This window comes from Silene latifolia, chromosome X (genome assembly GCF_048544455.1).
Source record: "Silene latifolia isolate original U9 population chromosome X, ASM4854445v1, whole genome shotgun sequence".
NCBI lineage: Eukaryota > Viridiplantae > Streptophyta > Magnoliopsida > Caryophyllales > Caryophyllaceae > Silene > Silene latifolia.
Genome location: NC_133537.1, coordinates 170,051,327 through 170,065,615, shown reverse-complemented (window position 1 = coordinate 170,065,615; position 14,289 = coordinate 170,051,327).

The window sequence follows — 14,289 nt, the reverse complement described above, 5'->3', positions numbered from 1 at the left end:
TCCTAAGTAGGTGGAGGAAGACTAGTACCCAACTTATCGAGCGTCCAGATGAAGCTACCCTCGTGGAAAAATTCGTGGACAATTTAAAGCCCATTTACGCAATCATTTGAGATACCAAAACATTAAGACCTTCATGGACTTAACCATACTAGGAACAAGGATCGAAGATGACATCCGTAAAGGGCTCTTGTCTAAAACGGTAGGTTGTGGATATCAAGGTTCAACAAGTCGTTATTACGGCTCTACTAGCAAGACTGATAAGGTTAACCTTCTCGAACCATCAAAAAAGAGTATCCCACAAAGAAAGTTCACAAATATTGGGGATACCTACTCCAATGCTCTGAAGAGATTGATGAAACATGGTAAGCTTCAACCCATAGGCCCTACAACTGAACCAGAAAAGAAATCCAAGTCTTGGGACGAGAATTCGTACTGCGAATATCATAGAGGTAAGGGACACAATACAGAAAAATGTTACAAGCTAAAACATATACTTCAAGACATGATTGAAGACGGTCGCCTACCAATACCGCCTGGAGGCAAGCCTAACAATACTCAGAATCCTCTTGGAGTTCTGATGATTACAAGTGAAGAATCTACCTTAGATTGTTCACACCTCATTTCTCTAGTCGAAGATGAGATCTATGCAATAGAAGAAGAAGGGAACCACTCTACCATTTCCCCTACCATCACCGACTTTATAGCATGGGCAAAGAGTGTGAATAGGCAAGTCTCAGAATTAGAAAGTGTAGTGGCAACCCTACGTGATCCAAGTGCAACACCCAAAGAACGTGCGCCACTAAATTTCTCTCAAAATGCTACAATGCAAGAAGTAATAGCCGTGGTTGATGAACTAATCGACCAAATCACTCAATTGGAGGCCGAGATCATGAGATTGAGAGAATTTGCTACTGTCAATGGAATATGGGCCGATGATGATGAGGATGAATACCTCACTGAACACTACCTAGTTAAAGTCAGTGAGGAAATAGTCCAAAACAGTGAGGACCAAGATGTAGACCATCTTACTCGTTCAGCGCGTCCATACCAAAATGTTTCTCAAAATGGTCCCATAGCAAATGGTCCAATCACCAATACCAACGTTGTCATGCCAAATGATAACGAAGATACCTCTACTGACCATTTGCTGAAACAACTACAGAAGACAAAGGCCGATCTTTTAGTCTGGCAACTAGTTGCAAGCTCGTTCCCACATCGCCAAGCTTTACTGCAAGCCTTGGTCAAACTAAATGTGGCACATAACTCCACACCCGATGACGCGGTCAACTTGGTCTTCCAAGAATCACCTAAGCTAAGTAACCCTGTTACTTTCTCGGATGAATATTTACCACCTTTTGGCGCTAATCACAACTTGGCTCTTTACATCACTGTCATTTGCTTGAAGAAGAATGTGCCAATGACTTTGTTAGATGATGGCTCGGCAGTCAACGTCATGCCATTAAAAACGGCATACAAATCAGGCATGAAAGAGTCGGATTGGACCCCTACCAACAAAGGTGTTCGCGCATATGATGGTACACGACGAAAAGTGGTAGGACTAGTTAACCTTACCATAGCCACATGGCCGATTGAACGAAAGGTTAACTTCCAAATAGTGGACATTGAAGCATCCTTTAATATACTTCTGGGAAGACCTTGGATTCACGCGTCCAAAGCGGTAACATCCACCCTCCACCAGAAAATTAAGATCCCACTAGATGGTAAAGTGGTGACGATCACTTCGTCACCCATCAAAGCAGTAATAGAAAAGAGGTCAAGTAACCAAGTACTCGCGGATCCAGTATATGAGCTTGGGGGCTTCCATAGCATAAACGTCATAGAAAGCGAGTTGGCACCCTTGTACTTCAATCCCTACTCTAATTTAATGGTCAACCACATACTCAAAACTCAGGGATACTTCCCGGGAATGCCTTTGAATCCTATCCAAAGAAACACCCTTGCACCCTACAAAGAAGGAAACTCACAAAGGATACCACTAAGACTAGGATACAAACCCACCAAGGAGGAAGCCCTAGAAATGCTCACTCAATTCCAAAAACGCAAGAATGTGGGAATCCAAATGCGGCCCTACCTCCCTACCCTAAATGGATACTTCGTTAGAGAAGGGAGTCAAGAACTCTTCCATGGGTTTCCCGAGCCTTGGCACTACATAGGAAAGCAACTGGCTGGAATCGAGATCTTTCACGATTGCTACTTTATTCCCACAGAAACGGTTCCTACCGTCAAAACTTGTCAAGCACCTTGTTTAGACGAACAAGCTGTTAGCTTACTGTTTAGTGAAGATCGATTTGTTAGAGCCGCGCAGGATGAGATCATTACCATGATACTTCAAGACGATCACTTCAACCCTACCGCATTGATCACAGAAACCAGTTCGAATCAACAGAAAGGATGGAGAAAGTTGATCAAGTGGACCAACAACCAAGGAAGACTCTTCAAGCTCACCACAGGAGAAGGAGAGATGTTCAAAGGAGAACCAGAAGACGACGAATTCGAGTCAGATTCAGAGTCGGAGTCAGAGTCGGAGTCTAGAGAAGTCCCTAGAGAGTCTCCTCCTGTCGTCACTCCCACTCCCCTTGTTTCTCCTAGCTTAGCATCAAATAGTAACAGTAGTTCGGGAAATGTCCTAACAGCTGTCCCTTTATCGCCACTGACTACCGAGCATATGGCTTCTTTGTTTCAACTTTTCTCAAATTTTAATATGAATAAATCAGGTTCCACTACTCTTTGGTCGGACTCACTTGGAGATTTAGTTTTCGGTTACTTGTCGTTAAGAGCACCTAGACCAAAATAATATTTATAACTTCACAAACAACTCTACTATTAGTAAAGAGGCAAGTAAAGGTCGGATCCCAAGGGATGGGTATTGATGTAGGATTTTCGATTGCAAGTAGCGGTGTCTAGGGGTGTCACGATTTGGGGTTGTGATGAGAAGATCACTAAACTAAATAGCAATAAAAGTAAACAAGCAAGATGATGCGTGTCATTTATATGATGTTTTACACCCTATTTTACACGCATTTCAGAGCTCATTTATGTAGTTTAAGGCTACTATTTGCCCCATTTCGTCTACTTTCGTATTTTTATATAATATTGCAGATTTATGCGGAAATGAGTAGATATTGAGCCAAATCCGTCCCCAAGTATCTTTCATTTCATTTGACGTGAAGTATTTGCTCAAGGAACGAGCTTGGTGCGCATTTCGAGGCCCGAAAGACAAATCCACGAGAAGTTAGAAGTCAAATAGCAGCTACTTTAGTCAATCGACCGCTGCCCATAGTCGATCGACCATACCACGACTTCCAGGAGCCACTGTTCAAAGCTTACTAGTCGATCGACCGGCCTCAGTGGTCGATCGACCAAGCCGCTAATCTGCGTGACTTAAAAGATCGAGAATAAGCAAGCCCATAGTAGTTAGATTTTGGCAATAAGAATTACGTTGTATTCTATATAACGTATGCTAGGTTTTGAGAACATTCATTCAGTTTTTCATCAGTGTTAGATCACGAAATTTATTAGGGTTCTTTAGTTTATAAATATTTCTTTCAATAAAAGTTACATTGGCATTCGGTTTTCTAATCTTCTTCCTGCAATTCCTCTACTGGTATTCCTTCATTCACTATTTCAGTTTTATTGCTTAATTCGTTTGTAGCTAGAATTGATAGATTAGTTTCCCGAAGCCATAATTATCGTTTTATGCTAATCTTTTATTCCGTTAATTTAAGCATGAACTCAGTAGTCTATTTCGTTAATATTGTTGTTTTTTTTTATCAATATCATGAGTAGCTAAATTATTCGTGCTAGGATGTAGGGGAACTGTAGGTTAGGCGGCATTAGAATAGGGAACCCTGAATCGCGCCACGGTCGATCGACCGCCTACCCTGGTCGATTGATTGACCTCGTGAGATATGCTTCGTTTTAATTAATTTAGTTTCTATGTTTGACGAATCGAGTGCACGCGACTAGTTGAATGTCTAGGATTTGACCGACCTAATAAAGATCGAAAGATAGGGAAGGGAGATAGCCTACCTAATTTAGACGACTAGATTAACGAGATCGAAAGATAAGTTAGTTTAGACCTTTTAGTCACTTTTCAGAACGAAAGTTAGTATTAGTGATATTAGGGACCTGTAGCGAGATCGAAAGATGCTACCTGTGAGAGTGGACCGAGAGGACCTCTTATTTTCCCGTCTCACGTGTTTGTTTTAGACCTACCTAGTTTGCTGCCGCCGAAACTATAGTGAACCGACCATCCTTGCACCCTTTTAATAATTGTTTTATCCGTTTATTTAGTTTATTGTCTTTTGTTGCCATTAGTTATAGACTAATTCAATCAAACCCCCACATCATTGTTACCTCGGACAAAATTTAGACAACTAATAATTACATCTGCCTCTCTGTGGTTCGACCCTGTTACCACTAGCTTCTGTTAGTTTTAATAGGTTTATAAATATTATTTTTGGTACTCACAACGACGGGTATCACAAGATGATTAAAAAGGGATGTAAACAATTGATAAAAAGCACTAGGGTGTCATGGGGTCATAGGGGATTCATGGGAATTGATCATACAAACATATTCTCAAATTATAAGGAAGCAATTATTGTTGTGATGGATCGAGTTGGCTTATATCTTACAATCCTAGGAAGGTTTGGGTCCCGGAGCCGAATTGATTAGATTGTACAACACCTACTAGTCGACTTAATCCTCCCTACTCAACTATATGCATGGTCTAATGAGACTCGAGTTGGTTTATGTCTTACAAGTCTCATTGAAAAGGTAAGTGATGGGTAAAAAATGCAAGGATTCATAGGCTCGCATTTCATCAAACATAACATGTGCATAAGTTGAGATCACAACAAGCAAGCAAATAAACTATGAAAACATATTAAATTAAGCATGAATCATCCCCCATGTTGGTTTCCCCTAATTACCCATTAACCCTAGTTAAGGAAACTACTCACTCATTATCAAGTTTAGCATGTTAACAAGGTTGTCAATCACATTAACAAAGCAAAACACGATGAATAAATAAAGATGATTAACAATAATTAAAAAGGGATTAAGAGGATTATACCTACTAATGATTCCAAAATAAAGCAAAGAATAATAGAAGTACTTGATGATTGATTGGAAGGTTGTCAATCTCCCAATAATAACCCAAATAATCTTCAATTACTCAAAATAAAAGATGAACAAAAGAGAAATTAAGAAAATGAGATTTGTATTAAGACTTGATTAGAAGTTGATTACAAGATTAAGAAGAGATTAGAATGATATAAACTACACTAAGGATTGATAAGAAGACCATGATTATCTAATTAGACAAATGGGGTATTTATAGTGGGGATTAGGTACACAAATTAGGGTTTACTAAGGGCTTAAATGACGATTAAGTCCTTGAGGAATCGCTCCTCTCAAAAGAGATGTCGGTCTCCTTTTTGCCGGTCTTTCATAAATATGCGCATCTTTCATGGAGCATGAAGAAAGGACGTATGAGACTGTAAGGGAATCTGAGCGTCCAAGGTGTCGGGACGGGCGGATTTCCTGGTGGCTGGACGGGCGTCCCTTCTGCAAAGACGCTCGGATTCCCCTCGTCTTGGACGGGCGTCTTATTTGTTGGACGGGCGGATTGTGTCACAGCTCCCTTTTCTTCTTTTCTTCTTCCAATAATCCTCCGGGATTTAGTCGGGGATGCAAGGATATCTTCATCATTGCCCATCTACTATAATATGTACAAAAGGTCTTCTAGTCTTGTCTTCTCTTTGATGCTTTGTCATTAGATTCGATCAATTTAGCTCCATTTTGCTATGAAAATGCAAGGTTTGCACTCCTCTCCTATCAAGGAAACAAAACCTCAAAGAATATGCAAAACAAAGGACTAAAGATAGTAAATGACCCAATTATGCACTAAAAAGCATAGGAACGAGGCTAATTCGGGGACTAAATGTGCTCAAATAATGGTCACATCAAATATCCCCAAACCGAACCTTTGCTAGTCCCGAGTAAAGAGGTGACTAAAATAGGACCGTTATTTAAACTAACCTAATAGCATAGCCGATATGAGACAATTAGCGGGTCTCACTCCGCCCCTTCAACTCACAACAAGGCAACCATGAGGTAGGATGCCTTCTTGCAAGGCAAGGTGGGTCTTTCCAAAATGGCGACACATCCAAACATTAAAGCACACAAAATCAAGTAATGGATGCCTCTACAAAAGAATAGCCACTTTCCTCATCTAAGTGGCGGAAATTATCTACAAGGGAAGCAACTCAAGGGTACACACTCCTTCATAGATGCAATTTCTTCAAACTACTAAGCCTAGAAGGACACCAATAAATCACCTCCAAATTGTGTCAAGCTAGGGTACCTTTGTCCTCAATCGTTAAATGCTTTTGTTAAGAATAGACTCCCTATGGTGTTAGAAACACTGGAGGATCGCAGAATTCCCCCTCTTGCCTAGACAAGAAGAGGGTCGTCCTGTAACACCCCCATACTCCAAGTGACTTACCAGGACCACTCAGGTATAAGGATGCTACCATCTCGGTTACCCGAGGCATGATATTCATAAGACAATAACGAAACAACTTAAATAATATAACTTTAGTGAAAAGTACAACTGAAACCAAATCCCAAACTACGGGTACAAGTTCTTAAAACCAACTGTCTACTGAAATACTGAAATGTTTATAAAACTAGTAAAGCTACAGCGGAAGACTTCTATCGTCAGACGGTGGCACATCCCAGCTATCCCAGTAACTCAACTCAAACCTGCTCAATTACTGCTCACCATCCCCGAATGGATCACCGCAGGTTTTACAAAACAACAACCGGGGTCAGTACTAATCACACAACTTATATATATCAGCAATACGATAAACAAACAACTCACACCGTCACACACACACAATCACACCAATTCCAACAATCTCAATCACCGACTGTCCACTAGACCAGCCCTGCCAATGGGGGACCGCAGCCGTACCCACCAAATCCCCGCTCCTCATAATGAACGATAACCCTGTCCATTAATGTGCACATCCCCTTCCGTGGCGGGTTCCACGAAGGGCGAAACTAGGGCGTGAAGCCACTCCCGCAAGTGACCCCACTCAGCCGAGGACACGCCTCGAGAACCAGAGACAAACAATCACAATCAACAAACCGTCACAATAAAATTACTATATTATTCAATCAACCACAACACATCAACAATCATCCCATTATGGGACTAATACTGAGTAGGAAATCCTACCCGAAAGCACACTATCGAGACGGTCTCTACAATTTGTATCAAAAAGCTTCTTCTACGAAACCTCCTCCTATCATACAACATACAAATGCTACCAAATCACAAACTACTCAAAAACCCCCAAATCCCTAGATTAGGGTTTAACCAACTTAAAGGAAAGACAACAAAAAGGGTACATAGATCTTACCCTTGACGCAAGGATCTCAACGGTATAACAAACGATGAAAACCGACCTTCCAAACTCCGGGATTTGCTAACAATGCGATTAAGATGATGAACGTACTTGCTTTCTCTCTTTGACAAGAATTAGGTTTTGCAAAAGTGTTTAGCATGATGACGGAAAAGGTTATATATCTTAATCGCATAATTAACAAAACCCGAGAAAAACTCCCATAAACCGGCTACTCGATCGAGTACCCAAGGTACTCGATCGAGTACCCCTTACTCGATCGAGTATCTAAGTTACTCGATCGAGTACCCAACAGTCGAAACTATTTTAAATCGCAACTCACCCTTACTCGACAGAGTAAGGCCTACTCGATAGAGTACCCTGAGACTTATAAATACGGAGTATTACAGTCTTCCCTCCTTAAAAAGAACTTCGTCCCCGAAGTTCAACCCATACTCAAAAACAAACATACTAACTCGATCAAGACACAACAACGTGACTAAGAACTCTAAACAAAACTCCAACCCAAACATGAACTCGTAACACCAACTCCACTAACTATTCCTACCTCCGCAACATGGCTCACGATATCGTATCAACTCCACTATATCTCTCTTAACACTAACTCCATACACTACCAACTACCATCCACTAACGCTGCTAGCTCCATAATATATCATCCACTACCAAATTCAATATCAAAACACTCATAGATATCAAACGGAATGTTACATTCTACCACCCTTAAAAGGAACTTCGTCCTCAAAGTTTACTCAGACTCATAACATCATCCTCCAACTGTCAACACTATAGAACTTATATACATCATCATCCAACTGTCAGCACTATACAAAATATTCTCACACTCTGAAGCATCACACTACTACAAGCACGACCATGGCCTGTTATAAGTATCATCCACAAAACAAATCCCTCATTTACGCTACGCTAACACTCTACTTCCAATTATATTACAACATGCACCACCATGAAACTTTCTTTTATTGCATCCTACTCCTCTTAAGATAAATGTTACGTCCTCGTAACTCACTAATACTAAATCCTAGCTATATCGTCTCATTATCCTCATCACCACCGTATGTCAAAGATAACCACCTATAATCTAAACACTCGCCATGCATATGTCCAAGGCTCTCTTACTTAAACATTCCTCATACCTCAGCTCGTTCGGCACACCACCTAACCTATACCATAAAACTCGTAGCAAAAACACCATACTAATTCTCCATTATTACTGCAAAACAACATACCTCTCTATGTAAAGCACCTAACTCCCAAAAGCATAACTCACGATCCACACTTGTTACGTACACTCACACTAGATCCTCAAGTTCTTTCCTTCATTACCGCAAAACTCATACACAACTTAACATGACACTAGTACCCAACACCCTACACTCACTGTCCTAAAAACTGATTATGAACCACGTGCAGCTTCCAGATCATTACCACACATGTTCTACGACTCACTTGCCATTACCATATCTACTAAAGCCTTATCTAGAACAAAATCAAAATTACTGTAACAACCTCTCACAACCGTGTCCCATTAGCAGAATATCACTATACCATGACAACAACGAAAGCATATACAACTCTATTTCATATCATACTCTACCCTCATTCCCAACTTAACCTGGTAAAGAAAAAATCGATAACAAAACAACTGTCTATCTGTACAAACTGAAACTCACAGGAAACAACATCAAACAAAACAACAATCTATGTATGACTGATATGTACTTTCGAAACTCGAATCATAATCATTCCGCCTACTCCACCACAACCGGTGACGGCATCACAACACCGCCACCAACAGTCACACCGCAGTGCGAAAATACCCGCATCACAACACTAAATATCGTGCCCGGATCACCACCCGAGGCACCACAACCACATCGATAGACATCACGATCACATATATTCCCATAAGCACTGACTCAGTATAACCTCTCGAACAAGAAAAACTTACTCAAATCCACTTTACTAAATCACAAAGCAACATATTATATGAATTAAACAGATAATAACCTCATGAAGATCATCCCCTTACCATATCACAGATTGACATGTATCATGAATACATATAAGTATAGCCAGTCATGCCAGATCACTCAAATTATTACCTTTTTGAATATCGTTTAATTAGATCAGCGTACTCAACATGCATTACAGAACATTTAAATAACAACTTTATGATAATCACACCATACCACGTCTTGTGAGGTCAAAACCTCACACAAACATTTATATATCACATACCCGTAATCACATCCAACCAGTCAATCCTGATCACGTAAGTTACCACTCAACAAAGGTTACACATCGCCGAGCTTAACTCGCATGCCCCTCATCACATTCTTCCATTCGCATAACCAGCACCTTCTGCCATACATAACTATACAGCTAACACTCACTATGAGAAACCGCCTCCTAAGACTATGTCTTATACTTCCTCACAACCATACCTATCAATTCAATCTCTACAAAATCAGCCTCTGTAGAATTGCCATCTTTCCTATTTATCATTAACCTTAACCACTAGCGACAACACCTCCACACCACTACCGTTCGTACATCAAACTTCTTAAACTCATCTCTAAACATCACCGTTTCTTCCCTATCTTTGGTTATCATCCCCAATAATGAGCATCAAATCCATCAACAAAATTACCTCAACATTATTCCCAATACTAGCCTTAATTGTATCATCATCTAACTCTCCACCAAAATCTCATATCCTGCAGATATTTTACCAACTTCTTACTTTCCTTAATTTCTCAAAACTCAAGACTAATCTTGTTGTTCCGAAGCTCCTGTATAACCATTAACTCAATTACTCTTGATAGTATCATACATCCCGATGATTCCTTACTTTTATATCACATAACTCCGGTGAACATTTTTCTCAGCTTACTTTTATCCTTCTTTTCTCTTTATACTCAACAATTCCTTTTAATATCTCAACTCCTTATTACTTCTACCTAACCCTTTAGTGCTCCAATTACCTTCTCATCGCTCCAAAACTCAAATCTCATTATTTCATAAAGATATCATCTCACTCTTTATTACCATGGGTCCCCTCTCATCACTCCACTTACTCCCACTTGTTACTAATTTGTCCATAAAAAAAAAATCAACGTTTAAAGTTCAAACAATTACATCTCCCTTTTACATCTCTAGGAATCGAAATTCTTTTTATACCGTTAATTGCCCAAGGAAATCACACATTAGTTTCGTCTCTCGATAACACAAATTTCCAAACTCAGTCACTATCTGCAAATCCACGTCGCGACATGTCTCCATTAAGTTCACTATATACCACTCTTCTCAATTCCTCTAAAACGACCTTTCATTACCTATATTCTTACTCAACACTATTTCTAACCATCTCCTTCCATAATTCGTTATACATCTCAGGTTGCTACTATCCACATCCTTTCTTTCAATCTTTTCATTCTCACGTTCCTTAAACTTACATCACTCTTTGCCCACATTCACTTACTCTTACATTACTCAACACACAATCATATCGCTCATCTCATCTCACAAAACATGCTCTATGTCTCAATAAACCATACCAATCTTCCTTTTCTTTTTCCACTATCTATCACAACACATATAACGTATGTCCTCCCACCGAACTCCTACTCACCACAGGTGCCACTCACTTCACCATAAGATTGGGTAACTTACGTATCAAGACCAACATACATGTAAAACAATGCATAAAGAAGTAAAATAACATCTTTGAATTAAACATAATATGCAACGAAGTCAAAAGATAAGCATATGACCCAAAACAGGGGTCACTAGATCGAGTACAGGCCACTCGATCGAGTACCACTCGATCGAGTAAGTGACTTACTCGATCGAGTAGGTGAAGATCAGAAGCACGTAAAACAAATTACCAGGGCCACTCGATTGAGTAACTGACGTACTCGATCGAGTCCCCCCCTACTCGATCGAGTACCAAGGCTACTCGATCGAGTACCTACGCATTTCTCAGCAATGTCCAGTTTTCGTAAAACAGTCATATCTCACTCATTTCTTGGTCGTTTTGGGCGTGTGACCTATCGTTAGAATCGTAAAAGAACAAGCTATCACCTCCAATTGGAATCACATCAAAATCATTTATGCATCTCAAGTTATAACAGTTTAAAGACAACTTTGCTGTAATCAGACGACATAACTATTTGATTTTTACTTCCAAACAGCTTAAACAACAAACAAGCAAACAAAACCAGTCCAAAACTCATAAAACCAGTATTCATAATCATATGTTACTACTTTCAAAAGCCAAGCAACAACATTCATCATGCACATAGATTATTTAACTTGTCAATCACGATTTACCCACATGCTTTTATTTTATAACTTTACGTACACAATAACATAATATACGACATAAAATCCCCTATTCACATGTTACTAACATTGCAACATTATACAATCCATTACCCACATAAACATGCTCGAAACACATGAATTTCATATTCTTATGCAATTACTTACTTAATCTCTTCCAACCAATTCATCCATTACAGCTACACACTTCTTACAACATATACACATGAACAATCGTGGACAAGTACATAAACTTATCATACAACTCTATGCAAACAAAATATACGTATACCACACAACATTCTATTCACATGTTATTCTTATGTCACATTATGAATCATCCATCCTGCAACATCATTACTCATCACATATGAACTACTTCCTTTTTCTACCACATCATTCATCATTCTCATATACTTTTCTTACGATTCAAAACAACATTGTAAACCAACTATCATGCTTTCAATCAATAGCTTTCGAAATCACATCATCACCATCTTTTCTACACATTCCTCATTCTCTACATACATACATCCACACATCACCATATAGGTACACAATTCACAAGATAAACACATAGCGATCCCGACTCATATCCCATGGTGACCGGTTCAAAATTGTAGGGCGAGTTCGCGACTTTAGGACGTCTCCCAAGCCTTTGCATTAGCTCCTACAACCTTTACCCCGGGTTCATTTTAATTGACTCCCTATATTCATTAAATTCATTGGTTACAGGTTTCAGGATCGTCTCTCTGATACCATTTGTAACACCCCCATACTCCAAGTGCCTTACCAGGACCACTCAGGTATAAGGATGCTACCATCTCGGTTACCCGAGGTATGATATTCATAAGACAATAACGAAACAACTTAAATAATATAACTTTAGTGAAAAGTACAACTGAAACCAAATCCCAAACTACGGGTACAAGTTCTTAAAACCAACTGTCTACTGAAATACTGAAATGTTTATAAAACTAGTAAAGCTACAGCGGAAGACTTCTATCGTCAGACGGTGGCACATCCCAGCTATCCCAGTAACTCAACTCAAACCTGCTCAATTACTGCTCACCATCCCCGAATGGATCACCGCAGGTTTTACAAAACAACAACCGGGGTAAGTACTAATCACACAACTTATATATATCAGCAATACGATAAACAAACAACTCACACCATCACACAAACACAATCACACCAATTCCAACAATCTCAATCACCGACTGTCCACTGGACCAGCCCTGCCAGTGGGGGACCGCATCCATACCCACCAAATCCCCGCTCCTCATAATGAGCGATAACCCTGTCCATTAATGTGCACATCCCCTTCCGTGGCGGGTTCCACGAAGGGCGAAACTAGGGCGTGAAGCCACTCCCGCAAGTGACCCCACTCAGCCGAGGACACGCCTCGAGAACCAGAGATAAACAATCACAATCAACAAACCGTCACAATAAAATTACTATATTATTCAATCAACCACAACACATCAACAATCATCCCATTATGGGACTAATACTGAGTAGGAAATCCTACCTGGAAAGCACACTATCAGACGGTCTCTACAAAATTTGTATCAAAAGCTTCTTCTACGAAACCTCCTCCTATCATACAACATACAAATGCTACCAAATCACAAACTACTCAAAAACCCCCAAATCCCTAGATTAGGGTTTAACCAACTTAAAGGAAAGACAACAAAAAAGGTACATAGATCTTACCCTTGACGCAAGGATCTCAACGGTATAACAAACGATGAAAACCGACCTTCCAAACTCCGGGATTTGCTAACAATGCGATTAAGATGATGAACGTACTTGCTTTCTCTCTTTGACAGTAAATTAGGTTTTGCAAAAGTGTTTAGCATGATGACGGAAAAAGTTATATATCTTAATCGCATAATTAACAAAACCCGAGAAAAACTCCCCGTAAACCGGCTACTCGATCGAGTACCCAAGGTACTCGATCGAGTACCCCCTTACTCGATCGAGTATCTAAGTTACTCGATCGAGTACCCAACAGGTCATAGACTATTTTAAATCACAACTCACCCTTACTCGACAGAGTAAGGCCTACTCGATAGAGTACCCTGAGACTTATAAATACGGAGTATTACACGTCCCTTCTCTACCATGCACAAAAATGGATACGATGGATAAAGGGATCGATAGTATTTGAGTTTCGTTTGGGAGTTTGCTTTGTTGTTGTTTTTCCCCCCAATTTCTTGTGGCATATAACATTTGAGAACACTTTCTTTTGCCATTTCTTTTGATTTTTGGCATTTCAATACTTGACAGCTTTTCAACTTTTTGCATTTTTCTTTTGAACATTTTCAAAGTCACCCCAATTAGTAACGAGGGTGCCTTATATTTGAAGCATAGGAGTTTTCATTTTTGTTACTCCTCTTTTCTTTTGATGCAATTTTGCAAACTTTTTGACATTTCATTTAACTTCTTGATCTCAAATTTGAATAATTTTTGTGCC